The sequence below is a fragment of the Chelonoidis abingdonii genome, chromosome 5 (genome assembly GCF_003597395.2).
Source record: "Chelonoidis abingdonii isolate Lonesome George chromosome 5, CheloAbing_2.0, whole genome shotgun sequence".
NCBI lineage: Eukaryota > Metazoa > Chordata > Testudines > Testudinidae > Chelonoidis > Chelonoidis abingdonii.
The window spans coordinates 116,054,913-116,077,245 of NC_133773.1; the positions used below are offsets into that span (position 1 = coordinate 116,054,913).

Below are 22,333 nucleotides of genomic sequence, written 5' to 3' on the forward strand. Positions count from 1 at the left end.
AAGAAATGAAGCCCTTTACTTACATGCCTTGCAAGAGCTTCCAGCAGCTGGAGTCTCTGAATTATAGTGAATGCAGATGTTGTGCTGTAAACCCCATAACTTTGGCATTGAAGACTATACAGAACTCTCTGGTGCTTCACACTGATAAATAATTTCCTGATTCCCCTTTAAAAATATTCTCACATACTTTTTTTTTTTTAAGTTTTTTTTTTTTTATCAGTGGTGCACACTGACAAGAGAATGCAAAGCAGACAGTCTATCGGTTGTCACTGAGGAAAGAGTTCCCTAACGGCTGAATCCAAAAAAGAATCCTTGACCTTGGCAACTAGAATAAATCTACTATATCTGTTGGCCCTCTCCTCAGTGCATATTTGAGCAGTAACATAAGAATGAACAATTTTAGCATAGGAACTGTGGTATGACATTTTAAACATTGGTAAGTCATATGAACGCTACTTCCTTCAGAGACACACTGGGGTAACTGCATTGTGCATGTTTTCAGCTTATTTTGTTCACAAATGCAACAACCTTCTTTCTGTGATTTCACAAATACCCAAGCTCTAGGGTTTTCAGATTCTGCCCCTTCTGTTTATTCTCATTAACATTCCTAAACAGGTTACTTTTGCTTTTCTGTTATAAACCTGGATTTTCTAAGAGTTTCAATATCTTAGCTGGTAAATGCATCCCAGACTAAAACGTGGCATTCGTGATATCATATGTAGCCTGGGAGCAAGCAGCCTTTTACAGATTTCTCCCTCCTCCAAAAAGGACGTTTTTTTCCATTTTCTCTCTTTTTGTTTGTTTGCCATTTCAAAAATAGCTATAGCTTTGTAAAACAACAAGACAAGCATTTGGAGCAAGTGCCAGTGGAGCAATGGTTAGACTGTATCAAGCAAAAGACAATAATCCAGACCAAGGGAAGATATGCAAAAAATAATGGGCAAATGGTTTTAAAGTGTTCCAGGTCAGTTCCTCATTTTAAATATTAATCTTTCAGTTGCCTGTTCAGTGAGATGAGCCCTCAAGGTGTCCGAGAAAAACTCAGTTCTCACTTTTGTTTGGGGCCAGCAGAGTCAGTTCTTTCTACTTCCACACAGTATACAATATAATATAAATAAAGGAGTAAGGAAAACACAATTATTGTAATAGTAATTGTTTTTATAAGCAAGAACCTATTCTGACCCTCTCTTTATATCTTTACTGTCTGCTAATTCCTTTGGTGCTGAACAACACACCCGTTTTTAGCCTCAATCCTACAGACCATACATAACTCATGTTAATAATTCTTAAAGGTGAAACATGCCATTGAAGTTGTTCTCTTAGCCATGGATTTTCTTTATTTTCATTCACTGTGTTTGGTATGTTTGATTCTTAAAGTGACCCCTCCGGTGATAGTTTATACAAGAGCAAGATGAGGTCACACCAGTATCTTTCTTCATCCTTGACATTAGAGGCATCATCCCCTTTGATGTGAGAAGAGAAGTCTCTTTAAGTTAGCATTCTGATATCTTGTTCCACATAGCTACCACTCTGGTAGGGCACATAAGTAGAAGAGATGACATAGCAATGAAGCTTATAAGATAAACATATTTGGTTGCAAAGTACCTGGTAAATTTTTGATATACACACCAAAAAAAAAAAAATCACAGGAAGAACATTAAACTACAAAATTATTATACATAACATTTATTCATCTTTTCAGGGTTTGGGAAAAATCAATCAAAATGACAATTCTCATCTAAAAGTAGAAGGCAGAACTCCTGCATTCACTGTATTGTAGAAATGATCAAAAAAGGAAAAACAGATTGACAAAGATTTTCAAAAATGTTAACAAAATTTTTTCAAATGTTGAAATGTTTGTTTTTTGGTGTTTTTCACCTCTCATGTTACCAATGAATACAACAGAATTAATGATACCCCAGGGTCTTTCCTACCACTTCTTTTCCCTTTTGATGCTCTGTAACTTTTCCAGAGTTGAGGAAGTTTTGATAAACTACAGAATAGCAAAAGAAAAGAAATGAAAAAAGAAAGAACAGCTGGTCCTCATTTATTCTACTGTATTCAGTGGCAAAAAAGAGAAAGGGGAAAAATAAAAACAAAACCCACAATTTCAAAACATCAACATTTCAAAATTTCTGGTTTTAATGAAAAAAACAGAATTTTTTAAAGAAACTGAAAGCTTTTTATGGACATTTCCAGCTTCAGAAAAAGATCATGTTTTGTTGAGAAAAAAATTAAAATGAAAAATTACAAGGAGCTCAGTCATCCAGTACCTGACATGACTTTAATGTTGTCAAAGGGTCTCCACAACTTTCTAAACATTTTAAATTTGGATTGTCGTGGTCTTCTCTGAAGTTCAGTCATGGTCTCTTTTTTATTTGTAAACTTTATTGAAGACATTAAAACACAGGCACAACTTCAAAGCCTGGTTTATTTGTAACTGAAATTCCTTTTCCAGTAGTAGCTGGCTATTGAACAATGATATATTGAGTTGAATGAGAGAAGAGTTCTCACTCCCCAATGTAGTTTCCATTTATATCCACTTCCTCTCTTAAATTGTGTAAATTTTGAGTTTTAAGAGTCTCCTCATTTCAACCCTTCCTCTTTCATCACTTTCCAGTGTTTCTCTCTTTCTCTTCTTATCTGCCTACTGGTTTTAAAAAACAAAATGCAATAATTCACTGAATGTGTGTGTTGAAATACAAATATATTTGAAACTGTTGGCTTTTAGGCTAATCAATACTTCTTAAGCTAGGAGGTTATTTTAAAACTGGCATGGATACAAATAACTATCTCAACACAGGAAGATCATCTCAGGTAGTCCTGGGTTCTAATCACCCAGTAAGAAGTGGGCTTATACCCAGCAGTGGCACCACAGTGCTGCACTAGAGGAATGAGATAAACAAACCACTGTCCTTTTCACCCATTTCCATTGACTACTGAGGTAGAAATTGAAGGGCCACATTTTCAAATGGTGTAAATCAGCCTAATTCCTTTGAGATAAATAGAGTCACACCAGCTAAGAATCTGACCCAAAGGTCCTCTGGCACTTTTCAAGAAGAGTAGGTGATAAATGTAATACTCCTGATACAAAGACTTGCCCCATGAGGCAAAAAGGTTATTACCAAACCTGTGACCCTTCCCAGTCCTGGGGTAATTCCATTACTGATCAATTCATCATCCATGCCTTCATTAACTCTCACAGGGACTATTGCAAATCCTCTTTTGGTGTGCTCCCACCCCGCATCTCCATTCTCGACACTCCAGTTATATTGCCTATCCCGCTGTCTTCCTTCTTAGACGTACAACGAAGTACACTAGCATCATCCCTATCCTCAAATTACTCCACTGGTTGCCGTTCATTTCAGGATCCAGTTTGAAGGTTCCTATCTTGTTTTTCACTTTTCATGGGCTAGTCCTACACTACCTAATGGATCTTGTTTCAGATCTCCCCTCCACTCCCCTAGCTCTGCTCTCATTTGTCTCAGCCCCTTCACCTAGTCTTGCCACTGCTATTGCAAGAGCCTTCTCTTCTGCAGCTCCTGACATCTAGAACAGTCTTCTTGAGTCACTCTGCCTAGACTCTTCCTCTTTATTAAGGTCTGGTCTACACTAGAAAGTGAGGTTGATCCAGATATGTCACTCAGGAGTGTGAAAGATCCACACTCCTGAACATTGCAGTTAAGATGACCTAAACCCTGGAGTAGATAGCACTAGGCTGACAGAAGAATTCTTCCGTTGACCTATCTACCACCTCTCGGGGCAGAGAACCTCTCCCGTCAGCCTAAGTAGTCTTGAAACTTAAGTGCTATAGTGGTGCAGCTTCAGTGCTGCAACTGTGCCACTGTAGTGTTTCAAGTCTACACAATCCCTCAGTCATCAGCAAACATATATTTTCTACCTTGTTCATGCATTTTAATTTAACTGTCCTATTATTTTTCATTCAGCTTCATAGCTGTATTTTTATTTACTTTTAGTATGTAGAGTGTTTGAGATAGAGTTTGCGTGAACAATGTTAAACAAAACAGGACTGCTTACAAATTCAGGTTTCAAGAACTGGCCCTAATGTTGTAGTATGCTGGCTTTTACATCCAGTGAAGTCTGTGTGCTAGTACTGAGTGCCAATTGCTTGTTTAGACAGTCGCTGCACTAGCACTTATCCAATACCTTGTAAAGCACTTTGAGATTCTCAGAATAAAGCACTATTGAAAACCAAATCCGATTCTGTTCTATAATTACATTTTCAGTACAAATATCTGGAGCACACAACCAGTTTCAGAGCCAGCTAGCCCAAGTGTGCTTCTATTGCTAATCCAAGGATTCTGCTTTTAGTAAAGAGAAATGATTCAGCGTGCAGTGCATCTTGAGCATGTGTGCACATGCTGTTAGTTTGTTCCCAATACTCAAGTCTGCATCATCCATAACACAGCTGTGCAAGCTGGAAAAAGCATTCTGCAGGCTTTGTTTTGTACTATGATTGTACGTGATTGTCTCACTGCAGGAGCAGCATGCTGTGTTGTTGTAGCCATGTCGGTCCCAGGATATTAGAGAGACATGGTGGGTGAGGTAATATCTTTTATTGGACCAACTTCTGTTGGTAAGGAAGACAAGCTTTCGGGCTTACACAGAACTCTTCTTCAGGTCTGGGTAGGAGCAGTAGACAGTAGTCTGCATGTTATTGCTAGGTTTAAAGTGACAACTGTTTTATCAAGTATTATATGTGCATTCACAGACGTGTCAGAATTGCAGGCAGATTCTTACAGCTACAATATTTTTGATTGTCCTCTGGTAACATTGTGATGACTCTAGAGACCATTGGCCAAATACTCAAAAGTGAAGCAAAGTCTGAGTGAAAGGAAGAAAAATGCACTGAAGTACAGCAGGGCTGGGGGAAGGCATCCTCAACCTCACAGTTACTGCAGGGCGCAGAATGTGCAGAGTTGTCACATAGGCATTTTCCATAGTTTAGAGCCTTAGAGTCCCCCATACAGGTTATGACTTGACTTTTCAGCTGAGTGAAATTGTGCCAATTCTACTGGAATCTGGTCTTATATAGGCTCAGAACCTTGCTCAGGATTTGGCTGTATTGTATTTGATATTTATAGAGGAAAACAAAACAACACCTTTTATTAAATGGATTTTTGAAATAGGAAGCTGGAATAGGAGCTTGCTCCATTCACTCCATGCATCAACCTGGTATTGCAGTACTTCCAGGAAAGGTGCACCTCCCATCTGGGAGAATATTCTGGTTAAAAGTGAAAAAAAAATGTTGTATTACTGTCTTGTTTGTAATGTTAATATATTTCTTCTTATTGTGGATTAGTTATCTGTATTTTGTTCTTAGAGGAGTCGCTGGAGTGGGGGTGCGGTTGCTTTTCTTAATTTTACTTTACTGTTGTTTATAGGCCATTTAAGTAACTCTTTTCTTAGTCTATTCTAGATAGGTGCTCCCACTGCTCTCATTAGTGTACCTTCCAAAAGCGTGTGGTTTGGATCAGTCTTTCATCTGTGTCATCTTGACAAAATGTCACTGTTTTAGCTTAGGGAATTGTCTCTGTAAATGTTTTCCCCAGATTAAGAATAGTTTATAGGAGCAGAAGAGGAGGAAGGTTTGAAATACTTTCCTCATGGATTGTATTTTCTAAATGGACAACCTACCATAAATTCTCAATTACTGAAGGACAATCTTCACTCATTGCTATATTTCCACATCCAACTCGCTGTATAACTTTTCATAAGTGATGTATCAGAGGGGTAGCCGTGTTAGTCTGGATCTGTAAAAGCAGCAAAGAATTCTGTGGCACCTTATAGATTGACAGATGTTTTGGAGCATGAGCTTTCGTGGGTGAATACCCACTTCGTCGGATGCATGTAGTGGAAATTCCAAGGGCAGTATATATGCAGGCAAGTAGAATAACAAAGTAGTTCAAACAGGAGGAGGAGAGCCTGTTCAGCAGTTGACGGTGTGAAAACCAAGGGAGGAGAAACGGTTTTGTAAGCTGGCAAGCCATTACAGTTTTGTTTAATCCTGAGACTGATGGTGTCAAATTTGCAGATGAACTGAAGGCTCAGCATTTCTCTTTGAAGTCTGGTCCTGAGTTTTTTTGCTGCAGGATGGCCACCTTAAATCTTTTCTATAGTGGTGGCCCAGAGAGGTGAAGTGTCTCCATAGGTTTTGTATATCGGCATTTCTAATTCTGATTTCGTGTCCTTTATCCTTTTCTGTAGATACTGGGGTCCATTTGGCGGACGTACATAGCAAAGGGGCATTGCTGGCATATGATGCGTAATATTACATTGGTGAACATGCAGGTGAAATGAACCAGTGATTGTGTGACTGATCTGGTTAGGGTCCTGTATGTGTCGCTGGTGTAGATATGATGGGCAAGCTGCATTGACAGGTTTGTTGCATGGATGGTTTTGAGCTGGAGTTATACTATGGTACGGTGTGCACGGTACTGGTGAGAATATGTATTCAGGTTGGCAGGTTTCATGTGGGCAAGGACTGGCTTGCCACCCAAGGCCCGAGAAGTGTGGGACAATTGGTCCCAGGCAATGGGTTGTAGATCTCTGATGAGCGCTCTGGAGGGTTTAGCTGGGGGTCTGTATGTGTCGCGCCAGTGGAAGATCCTGGTAGGTTTCTTCTTGGAGTTTGTCCGCAAGTAGAGGCTTCTGGGTACACGCTCTGAGCTCTGTTTTGATTCTGGTTTCCTTATTCCTTGTGCGGGTTATGTAGTTTGAGAATGCTTGGGTGGACATTTGTAGGTGTTGGTCTCTGTTGAGGGGTTAGGGCAGATGTGGACTCTACCTCAGTGCTTGCTGTAGGACAAGGAGATGTGATGTGCCACGTGAATGGAAGTAGAGAATGAAGTAGGCATAGCGCGTACCGTAGTTTTCAGTAATAATTGGTGAAATGTTACATTGTGAACCATACTTACTTTGCCCATTGGTGTCTAGGAAGTGGACCTCCTGTGTATGAATTGGTCCAGGGCTGAGGTATGGTAGGTGTGAAGCTATTGAAATCGTTGGGAATGTTTTAGGAGAGAGCTCCTTCCATGGGTCCAGATGAGAAGGATGTCATCAATGTAGCGTAGGGGGTAGAGAAGGGGCAGTGATAGTGGACAAGAGCTGAGAGTGTTTTCAAACAGTCCACGCCATAAAAAGACATTGGTTATATGTGGGCAATGCGGGCCGCTGACCATATCAGCTGGTGTCGCACTCGTATCTGGAGATATAATTTGTCATCAAATTTTTGATACCATATTGTGTGGTTGAAAACGGCACAGAAGTCAGCAGCAGTTGTGCTGTGGGCATAATCAGGTAGATACTGTTCTGACAGCTTGTATTCATCGTGTTGTGGATGGTTTGTGTAGAGAGCTCTCATCCAATCGGTGGCCGTAGGATGGTTTTTCTGGAAGTCGCTAATGCATTTGTATTCCTCAGGTAAATTCAGGGTGTCACGGAGATAGCTGGAGAGTTGCTGGTGTTCATAGGTAATGTAAGTAAGAGAGCCACATATCCAGACAGTCCTTCAAGTGACAGTGATCAAATCACCGAGATGATGGGCATCCAGGATTGCTGGGTTTCAGAACCAGGCTTTAAGAGAAACGCTGAGCTCAGTTCATCTGCAAATTTGACACCATCAGCTCAGGATTAAACAAAGACTGTGAGAATGGTTGCCAACTACAAAAACAGTTTCTCTCCCTGCTGGAAGGCAGAGGCTCATCCCTCCTGATTAACAATAACTCTGTCTCACTCTCTACGTTGCTTGTGTATATAACACTGCCCCTGGAAATTTCCACTACATGCATCTGACGAAGTGGGTATTCACCCACGAAAGCTCATGCTCCAAAACGTCTGTTAGTCTATAAGGTGCCACAGGATTCTTTGATGCTCGTGAGTGATGTACCCGAATATTTTGGATGCTAATATCTAAACTGTATTCTTAAATTTATTCACCTAAATTTGGGTTATTGCTGATTATGGACTATATGTATCATATGACTTTAAAAACAAACTTTGTATTTATGGATAATCTAAGCACTATATGTAGATGTACAGACACTCTTTTCTTAACTCGTGTTCTAGATAATTTTTTAACATTAGCTTTAATAAAAAAATTTAAATCTGATATTTATAGAGGAAAACAAAACAAAACTTTTCGTTACTCTCTCTCACTCATGTTGACCACTTGAGTAAACAAAGTATAAAAGGTACTCAAATGACAATCAGCAGTGCCTTCTCTATAAGCCTCTATTTCTGAGCCCTGGGCTACACTCTAAACTTATGTTGATATAACTTCATTGCTCTGCAGTCTGGATTTTCCACAGCCCTGTGCACATAGTTATACCAACCTCACTGCCGGTGTAGACAGGAAGGCTATGTCGACAGGAAGGCTTTTCTCATCAACATAGCTACCGCCTCTTAGGGAAGTGGATTACTTATGCCGATGGGAGCGTAGGTAGCATCTCCACTAAGTGCTAATGCTGCACTGCTGCAGCACTTTGAAATAATGAGCCTTGCACACAGGTTTCTGTAATAACCAGGCTTCTTATCCTTTTTAAATTCTTCTTTTCATTTTAGAATATACAAGCTCTATTTTTGTTCAGATATACATATCAAGTTTGACTTGGATGAAAGGGTAGTTTAAGGTTTGTGCTGGCTGCTATTGTCTTGATGCATTCCCTAATTGCAATGTTAAATGCTGATGAAATGTTAAACACTTGAGATAACAGTTTTAGTGACTGACTCATTTGTTGTAAAGAAAACACATTATCTTTCAGTACCAACAATTCATTATCAAATTCGAAACTGGAGTATCATGTTTTGTGGTGCAAATGTAATACTTCAGAGATGAATTGACCATTATGGAAAGATACAAACAATTGCCTTGGAGGAAGAATTTTGGCACTCTATCAAGCTTCTGTTACACACACAGAACTCCAAGTGATTTCAGTAGGAATTTAGGCATGCCTGAAATGTAGGATCAGGGTCTATGAGACTAGTATGTGACCAGGTGCCTACATGGGCCCACTGAGAATGCCACACTCAGGGCAGACTGCAAGAAATAGGGCAGACAATCCCCAAAACTAATGGTTTATTCTATAATTAAATTCACAAAATCAGTAACAAAAGAGCTTTTGTAGTTCCACGCTGGTTAACAAGAAGCGAAAGACAGTCCTCTTTAGCCATTCCAGTCGTTGGCTCCCATCTAGACAGCCAAGTCTAATATAGTGTGAGGTTACTGAAAGCCTGATTCACCATATTTAAGGTTCACCAATCCCAAAGGATCAGACACTTATCTCTAGGTCAATATGAATCTCAGATCTTATCCAAATATTCAGTCAATCCTTAATAACTAAATCTAAGATTTATTAAAAAAAGGAAGAAGAAAGAAAAGCTTTATAAATGGTTAAGAGATCAATACACATACAGCTGTGTGTAAAGTCCATAGGTCAGTTTCATAGCAGAGAGGGTCAGGCTGCTGATTTGTAAAAAGTCTTTCTAGAATCAATTCAAAGGGTTATAGTCCACTAGGCAGTTCAGGTGCAGCATCTGTTAGAGTTTTCCCCTGAGAATTCTAGGGCAATCCAGGTATGTTCCTGAAGACCTCAGTCCTATGGCTTAAACCATTCCTGTTAAAGTTTAAACAGACCTGAGATGAAAGGACCAGGCTTCTCTTTTATAGCTCTTCTAGCCCGCTGACAAGCCTCCTCACAGAAATTGTCATACTAGGGCTTTCCTCCAAGGAGGAACAGGCCATGCAGATAGCTTACAGGCCATTGCTTTGATGTTAATCTTCTATTTCCTATGGGCACACAGGTAAACTGGCTACACTTATTTACACAAGGCAATTTACTGGTCCTCCATTATAACAGAGATAGTTAAACTGAAGACAATGTTGATATAATTATTAGTTTCCTGCAATATGTCACATCTTTGATTTTAAAGTTAACTGGACATAGACACATACATAATATAAGGCAAGTAAGACTTGAAAGGGAATTAGCACCTAAAAGCTAATTGGGTTCCATTGGTACACTTCTAACAAGATACAGGTAAAGAGACAAATACACTTTGCAACTATTCTCTGATTCTTATCAATACAAAGTGAATGAATTGGAGATTGCTAGCCTAATTAACATTTCTTTGATACCTATTTCACATGGGGATTGTCTTGATTACAATTGTATTGTCTCTTGTTAAGTTGTTGGCTGGTCTGTCAGTGTAACAGCTATGTATAATTTGTATCATAAAACAAAGTGTGGTTGCTATTTCTGATAATAGTTGCAAAATATTACAGTGTGGAAAATAAAAGTTATGTTTGTGAAATGATGTGTGAGGCTAAACATACGATATAGTGTGTAGAGGTCAATTTGAAATAGGCAGATATTATGCAAGCTAGAAACAGTTTGGGCTCAGAAGGGAAATAACAACTAGAGGTGGAATTTTCAAAAGCAAGGCACCATGGCCGCCTACAATTGCATGTAGCCGACCTGCGACTGCTTGTAGCAAACATTACCAATGGCTGATGATGGGACTTGAGATGGGGAGGGCTATAAGTTGCTATAGAAAATTCTTTCCCAGGTGTATGGCTGGTGGGTCTTGCTGACATGGTCAGGATCCAAGTAATCACCATATTTGGGGTTGGGGAGGAATTTTCCCCTGGGCCAGATTGGCAGAGACCCTGGTTTTTTTTTGCCTTCCTCTCCAACATGGGGTCGGGGTCACTGGTAGGTTTAAACTAGAGTTAATGGTGGATTTTCTGTGACTTGAAGTCTTTTAGGCTTTGGCTAAACTCACACTTTACAGCACTGCAAGTTTCGCGCTCAGAGGTGTGAAAAAACACCCCCCTGAGCGCTGCAAGATACAGCGCTGTAAAGCCTCAGTGTAATCAGGGCGACAGCGCTGGGAGCCGCTACACCCGTAGAGGATGTGATTTACGTGCGGCAGCTCTCCCAGCGCTGCTGCTCCGACCACACTCACACTTCAAAGCACTGCCGCAGCAGTGCTCCCGCAGCACTGCTGCGGCAGCGCTTTGAAATTCGAAGTGTAGCCATACCCTTAGTCATGACTTGAGGACTTCAGTAACTCAGCCAGGGGCTAGGGGTCTATTACAGGTGTGTGTGAGCAAGGTAGTTTCTGTGATCTGCAATGTGCAGGAGGTCAGACTAGATGATCACAATGGTCCCTTCTGGCCTTAGAGTCTAGAAGTCTAAGGCACTTTTGAAAATCCCATCCTATAATTTATCTTTAATGGTGCAACTACAACAGTATGGTACACTATAAGGTAGAAACAATAGAAGCTGTGAGGTATGGTTTCATTGTCACAGGTGATGACTGAGCCAGTAATACTGACACATTTATTTCCATGGATGTAAGAATACATGGCAGAGAAGTGTCATTTGAAAAGTATGTTTCTTAGTATTATACAATTTTTATGTTTCACAAAAAATTTGGCCTTTAGGTAAATGTATGCTCTCCATTAGCATAGTATCTGAACATATATCTAGCCTCACAACACCCACTGAGGCAGGGAAGTGCTGCTATTATCCCATTTTACAGGTGAGGAAAGGAGGAACAGAGAGACTAAATTACTTATCCAAGATGACACTGGTAGTCTGCGGCAGAGCAAGCAATCGAACCCAGGTCTCAAAAGTCTCAGGCTAGCATCCTAGCCACTGATGCAATCTTCATCTCCTAAATGCAGTTGTGTACTTGAGATGCTGATAGCTAGATTGCAAGTTACCGTACTGCTATCATTCATTTCTGAGGAGAAAAATAGCCACTTGTGAGATACTAGCATTGGAACAGGTTCCAGAGCTGAAACCTAAAAGGGAAAAAATGAAGATACTTGCAGCATTCACTCAGCCTGCACTATGTGCTGCTAATTATGCTGCTGCTGTACACATGCCAGGCAGCTGGATTATGGATCACTCCTTGAACGATTCCCTTTAAAATACTGCCTTTCTAACCAACTGAACAATCAATTAATAAAAAATGGTGGAGGGGAAAACATGAAAGATCACAATCAATTGCATTTGATAGTGAGAATCAATGTTATAGTTACCCAAAAATTGCAATAAGGTAAATGTCACTAGCTAGCTTAGCTTGCGGCTCTGGAATAGTAAATGAAAGACATCTGGATTCTATTTTTGTTTTCAAATTCAAACTGTAACTGAAAAAGCAGATCCTGTGAAGCAATGAAGGACAAAGCAAAGACAACAAGACAGTGTACAGAGCTAAAATCTGAGCCTCCTAATACAGTTAGTGCCAATGGGTATGTCCAGACTACCCACTGTATTGACAGGTAGCAATCGCTGTATCAGGGATCGAGACGTGACATATTGATCCCCGAATGTGCTCCCTGTCAACTCCGGAACTCCACCAGAGTGAGCAGCGGTAACGGAGTCGACAGGGGAGCTGCGGCTGTCGATCCCGCGCTGTGAGGATGGGAGGTAAGTCAGAATAAGATACGTCGACTTCAGCTACTGTATTCCTGTAGTTGAAGTTGCGTATCTTACATCGACCCCCCCCTCTGTAGACCAGGCCTTATTAGATCCATGACCGTGGTACTCTGGCCTCACTGGTTAACTTCTACTGAGCGACAGTATTTGGTGCTCTAGCCAAGACCCACAAATGATGTGGAACAAGACAATCAGCTCACTGGGGCAAAAACACAGGGGGAAAGAAAAAAAACTACAGCCCTGCTTAGAGGACCAGCCCTGGCTCACGTTGCCTCACATGACACTTCAGTTTGGTTTTCTTTTTTCGCACCCCTGTAGAAGGCCAGTAAGATAAAGCACCATCTTGAAAATGTGCCAGAATGTGTCCTCTTAGGTGGGCCAGGCTAAGTATTTCCAGGCTGATGCTGTGCCTCACTGTATTTTATTGACATTTGTTCAAATGCTGTTTTAATGGATGAATTAGTGAATAATGGGCTGGGTCTGTGTGGCCTCACATTCATAGTGGTGTCTGAAATTACACTTCAGTGCAAAAGAATTTTCTTCTGAATAAAGCCAGGCCAATATGGCTCTTTGAAATATATAGTACACATTGAACTGTCTCTTCCATTTCTCACTCTCTAAAATCAAAGGCCAGATCTTCAGCTGGCATAAATTGGCACAGCTCCATAGACTGTGGAGGTATGCTGATCTATACCAGCTGAGTATGTGGCCCACAGTGTACCATGGCATTTACATTCTCTTTTTCATCATGTGGGCACCATCAGAATACTGCCCACAACCTGACAACTACTATAGTTACAGATCTACATCAAAGACAGTGTTTAGCTCCATATCATGGCCACATGTGCTTTTAATATTTGGTTTTAAATGGTTCACTGAACAAAACAATTTATGAACACCCACATGAACCAATAAAACTAATCTTAAAAACTAAAACTATGTATCAATAAAATGTGTATGAATGACCTGATTCTGCCCTTTGAAAAGTGGTCAGGGCTTCCTACTATGAGTTAGGAAAACCCATTTAAGGTAGGAATGCGTAGTGCCTTGGATGTAAAAATACTCACATGGATGAGCTATGAGCAGGCTTTAACCCAGAAGAACTGCTCGTCCCCCCACTAAGGGTTTTTTCTTCTCCCAGTCAACATATGCTGGTTTCAGTTACAACTGAGCAAAGCTGAGCAGGCTCCTTGAGAATTGGAGAATGAGCATGTTTTACCTTGGTAATCTGCTTTCCATTGAATAACTAATGCAACTGAAGAGTCTACCTCAAAACAGGGCATCTTCATTTTCTCTCTCGATAGATAGATAAGCACCTATTCCAGGTATAACATCAATAGACCCCGGTTGTCAGTAGGTGGGATTGAACCTGGGACCTCTGGAGCTAAATGCATGAGCCTCTACTGCATGAGCTAAAAACCATATGCCTGTTAGCTAAGACTGCAGCAGACTCATAAATCTGTATGGGGTTATGGTGCCACTACATGGGACAAAGCACCACACTCAGGAGGTGTGTGGGTTACACAGGTTCTAGGCAACTTTTGCAAAGATTACAAATACAATCACAGAGAAGATAAAATCAGCAACACTAAAAGGTAACGAGCCAGAAATAAAAATATCAATCCAAACAATACCCAGCTCACCCACAAATACCAGTGTCACAGTTCCACAGGATCGGTGCTATGCCCCAGCTTTTAAACAGTCTCTTCAAGGAAGCTTTTTCACTGTGCCAGGATCACAAAGGATCTCAATCTTCCTTCAGGATAGGCCATCCAGCCACACCACCTCTGAGAGAGTGCCTATGGCTTCAGGTCTCCTGCTTCACACTGTGAGCTCTGCCCAGCAAGTCCAACTAAGATAGACTCCTAGTCAGAGACTTTTACATGCTTCAGGGACTAATGCACCTCAGTGAGGATTTGCAGTGACACCAGGCAGCAGCATCAAAACAACAGGGTTTATTAGTCAACTGGAACACAGCATTGGAAGTCCTTAAGTTTGCACAGAGAAAGGTTAAGATATAGACCATCTGGCTAAGCCAAGGCAATCCACCAGCCAAGCTGCTGTGAACTTCATTTCAGGCTCTATCTTTCTCTGATCTTTTGTCAGTGCCATGTGAGAGAAGCCAGCCTCTTCATCCCCTGCTTTAATCTCTCTGTCCTTGGTCTTGACTGGCCTCTGCTCAGCTTCTCAGCTGAGGAATGAAGGGAAACCTCCTTCCTCTTAGTCATTGATTGTTAGGTGTCAATTATCTGATCACTGGGGTTTCCCTGGTCTCTGTGGGATACGGCACTGATATGGATCACTTTCAGCAGGTTCTAGCCAGTTCCTTAATGACTCATTATATATAAATCTATCCATGCAGTTTTGGTCACGCAATCTCAAAAAAGATATTTTAGAAATGGAATGGTACAGAAAAAGGACAACAAAAATCATTAGGGGCATGGAACACTTCCATCTGAGAAGGGTTAGAAAGACTGGGACTGCTCAGCTCAGACAAGAGACAAGTAAGGGGGGATATAATAGAGAGCTATAAAATCATGAATGGTGTGGAGAAAATGAGTAGGGAAATGTTGTTTACCCCTTCACATAACACAAGAAGAGAAGGTTACTCACTCTGTGCAGTAACTGAGGTTTTTTTGAAGTGTGTTTCTTCGGTAAAAATTTAGGATGTGGATGTAGCGTAAGTTTGTCTTTATGAAAGTGTGTGTACGGGGGAGAGGCCATAAAGACCTCAATTTCGTCAACCCATTGGGCAGAGGTTATCAGTGAACATAGGATCATGTTGCCATAGATTCTAGTCTCGTAAGGGAGTACAGGATGAGGCCATGGTCCCAGGTCAGAGTTGGGTCCTGTATGTGAGGGTAAAGATTTTGGAGGCCCTTCAGGAACAGTTTCATGAGTGGGTGTGCGAGGACGGAGTGGCTGTGTCATAGTATACTTTCCTCAATCTGAACCTTAGAGTCCAAAAATGAGGTACTAGCATGAAATCCTCTAAGCTTAATTACCAGCTTAGATCTGATACGCTGCCACCAATCAGGATGTGATACGCTGCACCCAATACAGGATTCTGAGTAGCGCGATAAAACCTCGTTCTCCCCACCTTCCCTGGGGACCCCCAAAGATCCAGACCCCCTGTGATCTTCAATACAAGGAAAGTCAAACTCCTTTCCCTCAGATAGTACCTATCCAGGCTATTCCCTTCCTTGGTTACCCTAGAAGATCACTGCGGATTCAACATCCTGAATCTTAAAACAGAGGCTTTCCACCTTCACCCCTCCCCCTCTTTCCATCACCCAGAAGCAATACAGATTCAAAGCTCCGAGTGAATCTAAACAAAGTGATTCCCCCTTTTCCCCCTCGCCTTCTTTCTTCTGTCTCCCCACCACTTCCCTGGTAAAGTACAGCGACTCAATTCCCTTTGAGCCTCAACGAGGGGAAAAATCAACAGGTACTTAAAAGCAAAACTTTTAATAAAAAGAAAGAAAAAAAATAAAAAGTATTCTCTGTAATCTAAGATGCGTAAATATTACAGGATCTTTCAGCTTATAGACAATAGAGAGAAAATACAATTTAAAAATACTTTCACCCCCAAATACACATTAAAGACTCTACCAGCGCCAGATACACAAGTTGAAATACAGAAATAATCAAAATGAAAGTATAACCGCCTTTTGTTACTCAATACTCACTATTCTGAATATATATAAGAGACTGTAGCAGGGAGATTGGCAGAAACCTGGTTGCACCTCTAGTCCCGTCCAGGACTCAGAGAGAACCAAGCAAAGCCCAAAAACCACAAACAAAGGCTTCCCTCCACAGAGATTGGAAAGTATCTTGTTTCCTGATTGGTCCTCTGGTCAGGTGTTGTTTGTTAACCCTTTCCAGCTGAAAGAGACATTAACCCTTAGCTATCTGTTTATGACAGGCTGTCTATGTGGCAGTGGAAGGTTATGATGGCTGCCAAATGCATCCAGATGGAACTGGTGGTTAATCCCAATTGTATAAGGTGTAAAATATAGTCCAGGATAAGTGGCAGTGGAGTGCTCATTGTGTTGACCTGATGGGAGGTGCACCAGCACTGGAATCTAGTCCAGTTGCAGACGTCAGCGCGTCTAGTTGTGTTGCGTCTGCTATTCAAGAGTATCTGTTTAACTGCTTCCGAAGAGAAGGGATTCAGGGAACAAAGCTTTAGCTCCTTTTGAAATATGTGGGTTTTGATTAACTGTTTTGAAAGTACAGAATGAGAAAATGATACCATTTCTATGAAGCATATAACTGATCCTTCTAAATAGGGAGAATGGCCATGCATGTTGTTTTTGGGAAGGGGTGTACGTCTAGTGGCTACAGCACAGCACTGAGGGTCAGGACTCCTGGATTCTTCTCTCAACTCTGCAGTTCACTCTGATCTCCTTTCTCTTCTCTTACCCCCTTCTGCTTCCTTTTTGCCTTTCTTGCTCTCCTCCCTTTATTCCACTTGTATACTTGTTTTTTATGAGAGGCTCTTTGGCTTTTAATAGAACAGAAAAAAGTTTAAATCAGATTCCTCTGTTTAGTGGAAAAGCAGAGGAGACTCAGGCCTCCCACTGTTCCAAAGCCCTGTGTATGTTGCCCTGAGCAGCTGCATTTTTTCAAAAGAAAAACAGTTTTTAGGAGAGAAATGCTGTTTTATCAGTACAGTGTCTCACATCCTTGCTCCTACTCCATTGTGGGGCTTATTTTCCATGCCCTCAATAACCAGCTGAATTCCAAGTATTTATTACAACGTATAACTAACACATACTTCAAAGGTCTAAAGGGTCAAACTTTCAAAACAGGCTACCTAAACTGCAGCTGCAATATTTGTTCACGCACCCACTGTACACGCAGAATGAGAGTGCCTGTTTCCATGTGCCAGTACCCATTTTCGACTTACAAATGTGATTTTTGCATGTCCACATATAGATTTTGTGAATGAAATTTAGGGAGCCTGTCTATAAATATGCCCCTGAAAGAGGGAAAGTCTCAGAGACACAGGAGACAGAGCCATGGGAAGCAGAAATGTATAAGAGACTTTCAGCTTTCCTTTAAAAAAAGGAAGTTTCCTCTCCTTTTGTACCGATAGCTTTGAAATCCTGTACACAGGGCAACAGGGTTAAAAGGAACAAGCAGACTTCACTTCTGCAGCCAGATAGATGACCTAAGATGACTCCTCCCTTCCTGCCCCGAGTTTCATGTAAAGGAGTCAAATACCTTTGAGGGGTTTGTCCCAAAGACTCATTTTCCTAGCGCCCCTCCCCCCTCCGCCAAGTCCTCAGGCTGGCCCTTGGGTGTGACAATGGTAAATGAATAAATATTTTAAAATAGCTATTCACTTTTTAGGCCAAATTCTGTCCAAGACTTCAGTGGGGCACTATGGCTGTACATGAGGACAGAACTTACTCCTCCCTCACACCCTGCCCATGGCTCTAGTTTAAAGAAAGCATTGTCAGCCACGTATGACCACCAGAACAGAAAAATGTAACAACCTCTGATTTACAAATATCTAGACTTTGAGCTATTCCAAAGGATTTACAGAAATGATAGGAACGAAGCAGCTGGTGACAGTAACTAACATGCCTTTATTTCCTGCATTGACAAATTTACATTAGTTACTCAATTTGTAATTCAATTTTAAGAGGAGACCCCCAAACACTGCATATTTGAGAGATTAAGTTGTTTGTTTTTAATGATAAATTGGGAACATATGTGTCTGCTGACTCAATGGAAAAAGGATAGAGTACAAACCCCCGGCTGAGTTTCTCAGTTGTTCATAATGGGTCTGGTACTGCAGTCATTACACAGTCTTGCTGAATTCTGAATGTGATGATTGAGGGGACTGGGCCCACTCTTGCGTGTGTAACAATCAGTGGAGGAACTGCATGGCTTCATTTAAGCTGTCGTTAGATTGATTTTTGAAGGTCAGAATAGCAATGAATGTTTTGAATAGCATGCGTTAGGCAGATCCTTCCTTTTAAGGGCATCTTGGCAGTTTTTCTGTCTAAACAAAACTGTTTCAGTTATGGGATCCTCTAGCCTTAATTTCAAAGAATCCAAAGCTTGTTCCAGAGTAACCACAGAGGTCAGTTCAACATGAGAAACAATGGCATTTATTCTTGTGTGCAAAAAGATCAGTCCAGCTAATTCTTTTAGTGAAGAAAACATTGCTAATCTTGGTAAATTAATGTAACATGTCATACAACTTTGGGCAGCTCTACTGGAAGTTCCTGGGTGCTGAAACAGAGTGAAAGTGTCCCAGAGATGCTGTGTGTCAAATTCACTTCATGTTCAGCATTCATTGTCACATTCACCATCACCTCATACAGGAGGTATGAAAACAACCCTCTGTGCTTCAAGGCAGTATTTGCAAAAGCGGAACACGCAGACTGAACCCTGCCAGACATAGCGATCTAAATGGATCCCTGACTTCAATGGAGTTACACCAAAGATGAAATTGGCCCATTACTTTCAGCTTGGGTGAAATCCAGACCCCAATGACATCAATGGCAAAACTCCTGTGGACTTCACCGGGGCCTGGGTTTCATCACTAGTGCTTTAATGTGTTTTGCTGCAGTGTATTGGGATATACTGTGGGAAGCAGCCCACAGTAGTTGGTGTGCACTTGCCACTCTGCAGTAACTCCTCGTGCTAGTGCATGCTGCAGTTCCCACACCCATAGTTCAAACTATAGGGCCATGTAGACATAGCCCAACAGTACCCTTTGGCAGTTAGGTTAAAACATTTCCAAAGTATGTTAAGCTAGTGCACACGAAGACACTCTTACTTCACAGTAAGATTGTCCATGTTGGGAGTTAGTGCAGAGCAACTAGTGCACACTAGATAGTGTGTGCCAGTTAGTGCAGGCTTCTTTCCTTGTGTAGATAAACCCTTCGTTTATGTTACCAGTGGTTCTTAAATGTGGCCCACGGACCACAAGGAGAGAGCATGTTTGGAGAAAGTGAGGATTGGGCTGCACAATCACTGGTGAGTTGCATGGGGGTTAGAACGTAACAGCCATGCTGGTCCATCTAGCCCAGTATCCCATCTTCGGACAGTAGACAATATCAGGTGCTTCAGAGGAACTGAACAGAACAGGTAATCATCAGGTGATCCATCCCTTGTTGCTCCTTCCCAGCTTCTGGCAAACAGAGGCTAGGGATACCATCCCTGCCCATCCTGGTTAATAATCATTGGTGGACCTATCCTCCATGAATTTATCTAGTTCTTTTTTGAACCCTGTTAAAGTCTTGGCCTTCACAACATCCTTGGGCAAGGAGTTCCACAGGTTGATTGTGCAGTGTGTGAAGAAATGCTTCCTTTTGTTTGTTTTAAACCTGCTGTCCATTAATTTCATTTGGTGATCCCTAGTTCTTGTGTTATGAGGAGTAACTAGCACTTCCTTATTAACTTTCTCCACACCCGTCATGATTTTATAGATCCCTGTCATATCCCCTGCCTCCTGTTAATAGACACGGTGATCCAAATGTATCCCTTGCTTCAGCTTTTGAGCTCCTTTGTAAAGGAGAATCTGTTTTCATTTAAAGATTAAAGTCAGTCTCTAGCCTTGAATGTAGAATGTAGCCTTGAAAACCATACACTCATGTCAACACATTGTGAAGGTTCAAAGGAATATACAACTGGGCTCCATTCCTGCAGCAGGAGGCTGGGGAGACATAAAGAAAACCCCTTCCCTCCCGCTCACACACATACACACATTCAGAATGTAGAATAAATCAGTTAAGTTTGGGGTATATCTCCAAGAATCATCCCCTCAACACTCCCCCATATCCTTAGGCCATCCTGGGCATAGCACTGTGATTATCCAGGACAGAAATGAGCTATCTGCTGTTGTACTGTATGTGGGGTGGGAAGGGGTGGGGAGATAGAGAGCAGGTGGCAAAAATTATTTTTGTAACTCTGCTGCTTAAAATGGTCAGCCCCCTCTGAGTGTACTCGACATCCCTGTGACTGCAACAGCCACTGCAAGGGAACTCCTCCTTGTGTTTCCAATCAGGGCCTCTAGGGTGCTCATAAGTAATGGAGAAACAGTAGGAAAGCGCTGCTTCCCAAGCCAGGGAGAGGAGGGGAACCCCCTCCCCAGCTGTTAGCAGAGGAATGGGAGCTCTGCTCCCAACACTGCCCCTTATTTTAACTGCTGCTTATAGGGGTGCACCACTCTGTCTCCACAATTCCAGGAGTAGGATTCCTATAGTCACTACAACCCATCTGTTTCTGGTGGTGCTTGCCTGTCCCACCTGCAGGGGCGGCTCTATGTTTTTTTGCTACCCCAAACACGGCAGTCAGGGAGCCTTCGGCAGCATTTCTGCAGGAGGTACGCTGGTCACGTGGATTTGGTGGCATTGCTGCGGGTGATCTACTGGTGGGATGGGTGGGAGAGTGTGGAACTGGTGTGATTTTGTAACAGGGAACAGTATTTTACTCAGAGATTGTTGAATGTATCACTGACTGGGGCCAAAACTTTGAAGAAGCCCATAGTTAACTTTTGGTAGCATATCACTGTGCAGAGGGAGGACTGGAGACAACCCCTGAAGAGCCAAAAGCTCTGTAATAAAACACGGACACTGTTTACCTCTCATAGACAGTAAATAATGGACTTGACAAATACAGACTTTTTTTTTTTGGTCACAAGAGGGACATGCCCGCTCTTCTATCTCAATAGGGTAAAAATGTGAAAAAAATTAGATGGCACATAACATTGTTTCAGATGTAACATGCAGATATTCTGTCCATACATGATTAAGAGCTTTAATCAACTCCCAATGAAGTAAATGGGAGTCTTCAGTAGGAGCAGAGGACAACAAACCAGAGTAGTGTAAGAGTATTAATGCACTGCTGCCATGACTGGTCTAACAATAGTCTGATGAAAAGGAGAAGATTTTTGTTTCTAATTATTACTGAGAACAAGGGGCACATTCAAGTTGAGAAGTTCTTCTTCTAGTGTTGCTCATATCCATTCCAACTAGGTGTGTACACGCCGCATGCACGTCCATCGGAAGATTTTTACCCTAGCAACACTCGGTGGGTCGGCTGGGCACCCTGTGGCGTGGCGCCGCTGTGGCACCAAATATATACCCCTGCTGACCCATCCGCTCTTCAGTTCCTTCTTACCGCCCATGTCGGTCGTTGGAACAGTGGAGCGCAGCTTAGCTGATCTCCACCTCCCTAGCTTTTTGCTAGTTCTAATACTTATTGTGTATATAGTTTATTCTCTGTAGTTCTAGTTAATAGATTTTTGTAAACATAGTTAGTGTATATAGTTCAGAGGGTCGGGGATTAACCCTTTCCCTCTCCCGGTGCCCCGGCCCATCCCTGGCTCACCAGGTTTCAAACCGTGCTCGGCCTGCCATCGGCCGATGCCCACTGGAGACCCCTACGACTCCTGCCTCAAGTGCTTGGGGGAATCCCACCTTGCAGACAAGTGCTGGATCTGCAAATCATTCAAGTCGCGGACAAAAAAGGAGTGGGACTTTTGCCTTAAGCAGCTCCTAATGGAGGCAGCCCTCACTCCTCCACCTTTGGCACCGGCTGCCGGACAGTCCGCACCAGGGAGAAGTGCCTCATCGGCACCAGAGCGCGCCGGCTCCGCGAAGACAGCTTGGCACCAGCCGTCACCGGCCCAGAAACCGGCCCGGCACCGCTCCCTCTACTCGCGTGCCAAGAAGCTTAAAGCTCCTGCGGCCCCACTATCTGCACCGCAGTCTGAGCAGCAATCTAAGTCGAGCCGCCCGGCACCACTAACTGCCGTGGCACCGACAATCTCCACACCATTGATTCCGGCCATGCAAGAGCCGTCAAGTCTGGTGCATGACAGCTCCCCAGCATGTGCCTCG

General features: G+C 42.2%; 1 protein-coding gene and 1 pseudogene across 3 annotated transcripts in view; one reads left to right on the forward strand and one right to left on the reverse strand.

Moving 5' to 3' along the window:
- Nucleotides 1-22,333, reverse strand: part of C1QTNF7 (C1q and TNF related 7) — a 91,692-nt gene that overhangs the window by 51,699 nt on the left and 17,660 nt on the right. Inside the window, exon 1 of one of the 3 annotated variants that reach the window (XM_032773947.2) lies at nt 24-344. The exons of the other annotated variants lie outside the window; for them this stretch is intronic. The gene's annotated coding sequence lies outside the window, so the exon portion shown is untranslated. Of the gene's footprint in view, nt 1-23; nt 345-22,333 lie in introns of those variants that run through there. 3 annotated transcript variants of the gene reach the window in all.
- On the forward strand, nt 5,096-5,230 carry LOC116821068 (U2 spliceosomal RNA; annotated as a pseudogene).